The sequence below is a fragment of the Cinclus cinclus genome, chromosome 4 (assembly GCF_963662255.1).
Source record: "Cinclus cinclus chromosome 4, bCinCin1.1, whole genome shotgun sequence".
In the NCBI taxonomy this organism is placed as follows: domain Eukaryota; kingdom Metazoa; phylum Chordata; class Aves; order Passeriformes; family Cinclidae; genus Cinclus; species Cinclus cinclus.
The window spans coordinates 70791411-70797418 of record NC_085049.1 but is presented as its reverse complement, the minus strand read 5'-3'; positions in this window follow the sequence as shown (position 1 = coordinate 70797418).

The window sequence follows — 6008 nt, the reverse complement described above, 5'->3', positions numbered from 1 at the left end:
ATAGAAATGTACACACATCATCACTTAACAGAAGTGTGAGTTTTGAGCTGTGTAAACAAAAGTTTCCACATTGACAGCCATTTTATTTATCTCTGTTGACTTGTTTGTCACTGAAGACTCAAGATGATTCCCCTTGTGCTGTATTTTTCGAGATGGGTTGTTAAAGCAGATTGTGTAGAAATGCTAATACATAATGAACAGAAAGAAAAGTGGAATCAAAACAGTTGGCATGAATTTGAAGTAGTGATGTACTGTGATCTTCTGAAATATTCATGAATTACTAGTCCTTCAAACTGAATAGTGTTAATCATAACAGGCTATGCTTTTTTAACCTTGAACGATGTAAAGTAAACAGAGTACACCGAGGGATTTGGAGTGGACAATGCTCCCTTCCAAGGGGCATGACCCTTATTTTCAAAACTCACTGCCTTGATATCCAGCTCCACCAAATGCCCCACATGGGAGTGTTCCCAGCAGGGCACACATTGTTATAGCCATCACAAGTTATGTTTCTGTAGTAGCCAGGCTTGAGACTCACCTCCAGCTACATTGACACGGGAGAAAATACAGCCCCAAGCCAAGCAGTTGTCCCAAGTTTTCCCTTGTGGCCTCAAGAAGCCGTACTTATGTTGGGCAACAGTTCCAGTGAGGCTTTTTCAACAGCTTGGGTTCAGAGCAGCAACTGGAGCTGAGAAGAGGTGGGCACAGGTGTGTCCATGACCCATGCATGGTCCCAGGTCACCAGTTCTTTGGGCATAAGAAACCTATGGTGCAGGAAAAAGCCATCCAGACATGGCTGCAGATGGTGTCACAGTTTCTCAGCATATGCACATAACCTTTGTTTCTTCCTTCCAGCCTGTTTTGTCTATTCCTACTCAGGAGAAAAGCTGCCTTGCAGAAAGAAAAGCCAAAGCTGCTTGATGCATTATCAAACACAGAGAACACAATTTGCTTTATGAAACAGTGGGTGAATTTTCTACATAAACACATATTTTATCTTAATTGCAGCCTTCCATGTGATTGCAATGTAACTGAGAAGATAATTACCAGAAACAGATTATCTGTTCCTTTCAGAGCTTCTTGGTGTTTTGCTCTTTGTCTAAGGGTTATACTTTAAGCAAGAAAAACAAGTTATCCTGTGAACACCTCAGGTGACAGGATGGTCTGTTGTTTACTATACCAAGCAGCAACTCAAACACTGGGCTTAATTTTGTATTCAGTTCTCTCTCTTTCTGTGTGCAACAAAATAACACAGCACAGCCTCTGTCTCACTTGAGCATTTGTGATTCCCCACTCTGCAAGAGGACCAAGCACACTAATATTCAGGAAGCATTCAGATGACTGAGAGGCAAGGTTGAAGTGATACACTTTGAAGAGAGTCCTGGGTTTCATCTGGGTTCTTTTAAAGAATTCTTTAAAAACCCAGAAATGTCCTAGAGAGTGCTTTGCTTTTAAAAGTTTTTCCTACAGAAGATGAGGAGGAATTTGGAGTAGAGCAGTGACTGCCTGTCCCCTGCACAGCTGCTAAGCTGCGTGGAACATGTTGTTGAGTCATTTCTGTGAGTGTGTTCATCAGGTGTGGTCAGGTCCAGCAGACACCACTGTTTTGGACTAATAGACCTTCTTGGTACAACAGCCCAGTGTTTTTAACTGAACTTTACCCAGTGCTGGAAGAGGTGTGACTTGTGATTACCTGACCCAAGGAAGGACCTCAGCATGCCCCTCTGCAGCAGACTCAGGAATTGTGCCTAGGGGGGAATGGGTGCTTCTTGATCCAAAGCTCATCCCATTGCTAGAGAGTAGTTTGTTTCTGAGAACTGGTGGCATGAGTTTAGTCATTTTGTAGGGAATGAACATTAAACAAAACTCAGTGAATGACCATGTAGAAAGGAAAGGCAAACAAAGAAAGGAAGCCAAACTATTTTTAGCCACTCACAGCCATTCTTTCCTGACTTTTCCTTCTTGTGAGAGCCATTGCTGTGGGTGTCTATGCCCTCCCACCAGGACAACTTTGTGATGTGGAACACGAAGAAAGCTGGTATCAAGTTCTTGTCCAGTCTCTCAGGTCCTCTGGACTGGTGATAATGAGCTAGCTTTTGGACTGAGGCTTCAGAAACTCCAGGAGTCAACATTTTCTTGGGGTCCAGCCTCTGGCTCCTCCAGCACACAGCACTTTGCTCAGTCTTTACCTACATGATGGCTCTCTATCATGTCCTTGGCCAGCATGGAGGCCTTTCTTTTCTCTCTCCCACTCTTTTGTTTTCCCTAGACTTTTCATGCATGTAGGCATTTCCATTTGTTCTTCTCTCTGACCAGCCTTTGCCTTTCTGTGGCAAATAAGTAAAATACCATGAGGTGGTTGAAAAAAATGTAATAGATTTAGTATCCCTTTGTGCAATCCCAAACACCTGGTTCTGAAAGCTCATCTTTGTGGCTTAGAACCTCATTGGAATTTTGGTAACTTTTTCCCCTTTTGCTGGGGACAAGGAATACTGAAACCTCTGCACCCTCCTGTCATTGCATACACACTGAGTTTTTGCAATGAAAACACAATGGTATGGATCTGGCAGCTTGGATCATGCAGCTCATTAAGTGGATGCCAATAACAGCTGAATATCAGAGATTATTAAGAAGAAGATTTAAAATAAAGCTGTGAGATAGCATAAGTTGTCTGGTAGCAAATATCTTCCAGATGCTTGGAGCCATGAGATTCGGCATAGGAATTACTTTTACAAAACTATTGCACCATTGCTGCCAGCTCAATGTGTGTATTCCAAAGAAGGATTTTGGAAACCCTTGTGAGAGCAGTACCAACACTGAGTAGTCAAGGTCAGCACATGTTCCTAGTCAAGAGCCCACACCTATGATGGCTCTGAGATTTGCTGCCCAGCAAGGTTGGAATCCTGCTGGTAGTTTAAAGCCATGAATGCTCCCTGCCTTTTGCTACCTCATTAAGAAATTTAGAAAGATGAAGCAGACTTTTTTTTTGTCTCATGGTGCTGGTGCCTGAGTTAGCTTCATCTGGCATAAGACGAGCTGGTGGCTGCAGTGCCCAGGCAGGGAATGGCAAAAGTGCCTTACATAGGTGCTGGCTGCTGCAGGACCTACCTCTGAAACCTATGAGCTAAAATCTTGCTGATGTTTCAACAATTACGTGTCCCAGCACCCTCCTTCCACCTGCTTGGAGTCATCCTCACAAGAAAGGATGGGTAAGTACCAACACGTGGTGGTAGGCAGTGCCTGTGAAGGAGCTGCAGATGCAATGAGACAAGCACAGGTCAGCGTTTGGGCACCCTGCCTGCAGCACCTACCTCTGGGTGGTGGAGGTGGGCGGAGAGGGACCTGCCTGTGCCCAGCAAGGAGGAAACCTGACTCCTTGGAGCTGGATCCCAAACAAACAGCACTGCCAGCACTGTAAAAAGAAAGTAACAGAGGAGAAACAGTCAGAAAAGAGAAAAGGCCTTCTCCTCCAAGCTTGTGACATCACAGAGGTAAGAAAGCTTCACTAAATAAATTAGAAAAAAAATATTTAGTAAAATCTTGCTTAATACTGGGGGCATCTGGTAATTTGTATGATCAGATATGTGCACTCCCACCTGCGAGGAAAATTCTCAGAAGGTCTCTGACCTTACTGACAAAGTTCCCAGGTGGTGTCACAGGCAGCGCTGCATGTTTTATGGTCTTTGTGCCTCACAGCCCTCTGGTGGGGGTTACAGCATTATCCCAGTGGGTCCCGGCAGCAGTTTCGCTGTACTCTTGGCTGTTCCCTTCAGTTGGAGGATTTTTAGTTTCCCTGCCAGCAGCAGCTTTGTCACTGCTGTTCTTTTGGCTCAGGTAATTGGTGTTTAGTTTGATTTACAAATAGAGGAAAATTTGTGACTCCCTGAAGATAGACGCTAGCTGCTCCATCAGGGCAAACAGGGCTGCAAAGGTTTGGGATGAGGAAAACACAGGTTTGGTAGGAACTGTTAGGAGGTTTACTGTGCTTGCACAGATTTCTGGTGTTACTTGAGCTGCTGGAGAGTATATCCCACCTGCTTACCAGCTGCTATTTGAGACTAGTGTGGTTCTCACATTAGGTACTATCCACCATCCTGCTGCCTCTGAGGGTGCCTGGTGGCTGTGGGGTGCTGGAGGTGGCGCTGCAGCCTCTGCTTGAGCACCTGACCCTTGCTGCAAGTTCTGCACAGCAGCACCAGGGATCGGGGCCCCCTCGCCTTTGGTGGAAGAGCTGTGGCACTTCCCAGAAGGAAGGCATGTAGCCTAGAGTGGGTGCCAGTGAAATGCTTCAGCACGCCTCAGCAAACATTAGCAGGGTATCCCAGCCTCAGGATGTGTGGGCAAAGGCCACATGATGTTTGTCCTGCCAGCACCGTGGGCCGTGCCTGCCACAGATGTTTTGGAGGAGAATGTCATCACCCCACAGAGATGTGATGTGACAACTTAGAGCAGAATGTGTTTGCAGGTCACTAGTCATAAAGGAACAGAAAAGGAGAAAAACATGTACCCACATTTTGTTATTGCAAAGCCTTTGGTGATTCAGACACACAGTAAACCTTTGCTTCTCCCCATTACCTCTTCCTTCCACGGGATTGTTGGGCTCTTCCAGCCACCTTGTTGGGTTTCTGTTGAGCAGGTTTCTACTTGGAAATAGTCCCTAGCTGTTGGCCATCATAATCAGCTGGTGGCACTGCATGCTGCTGGCAGCTATTGCTGCCTGTGAGGACATTGCTGAGAGACAGATGTAACCAATATGCTTTACATCTTCTTGGGTGCTGGACTGTAATGATCTGTGACAGCAAGGTCAATGTGTGTGACTTGACTGCCTAATCTGCCATTAGTCCTTAATGACCTCCTTCTAACTGTACCTCAGTATAGGATCAAGGTACCCATCTTGGAGCACTGTAATTCCATGCTTTCTGTGTTCACGCTGCCCTCTATCTCAAACTGAATTTTGTATCATTCATTCTCGGCCACTAATTCCCTCTAGCTCTCACCCTTTTGCAGCCTCCCTGGTCTCTGCTGGTTGGCTGTGAATGCAGCCTGGGCCAAGCCCAGCACTCCTGAAGGGAGGTAATCAAAGGAGAGGGTGTCAGCAAAGTGCAGAGATGTTGAGCCCTCCTCTGCAGTGCCTGAGCATGCACTCAGCAGGAAAGCTCATGGGTTTAAGCAATCAGTGTGCTTAATCCCTGCCCTGGGATTAAAATGAGTGTTTCTGTGAGGAAAGGCAACAGTGGTGAGGTCAAAAGATCTAGCGCTGAAAGTCAGAAACGCTGGCAGAGGAATCCAGCTTCCAGCGGTGATCCAGAACGCATGGCTGTGTTTATGGATGCCCTGAGACGATGGGAATTAGCCTGGCAAGGGATGAGGCAGAGGGGCTGGTTTACAGCAGGAAGCTGTGTATAGCTTGGGTGAGGAGCTCAGTGCTACCCCTGACACCCCCAGGACCCTGGGGTTAGGGAGCTGGCTGGGTCACCTAGTTCTGACTCAGTGGGGGCTCCCAGCAGGCTGAGCAGTTGCAGAGTGCAGTACCTCTACTGCCCACTCAAACCCAGCTCCACTGGGGAGCCTCCAACAGCGGCAACAACTACTGGTTATATTATGTCTTGGCTCCTAGAGATGCAGCATCTTTTAGACTGGCACTGCATTTCACTGACCTCAGGGCTGGAGAAGTTGTTACATGCTCTCTTACCTTAGCAGGTTTTCAGTCTTCCCTAAGGCATTCCCTGGACTTTCCATAAAACCAGCTAGTGTGATGTGATGACCAATGTCTCTCAGTTCAACTAACTTACCCTGTGATGTTTCTATGTGTTTTTCACCAAAACCCTAATGGGAAGGGACTTCTTCCAGCAGCTGCATGAAACAAACTCATATTTGACTGTATCTAAATGTTTCCACTCCAGTGTGAGAAACTGCCTTGCTGTTTTCTTGCTCAGGTGACTTTGTGAGGTTCCACAGGTAAATCCTAGCCTCGCCCAGAGTGGCAGTGGATCCCAGCAGGAGCTGAG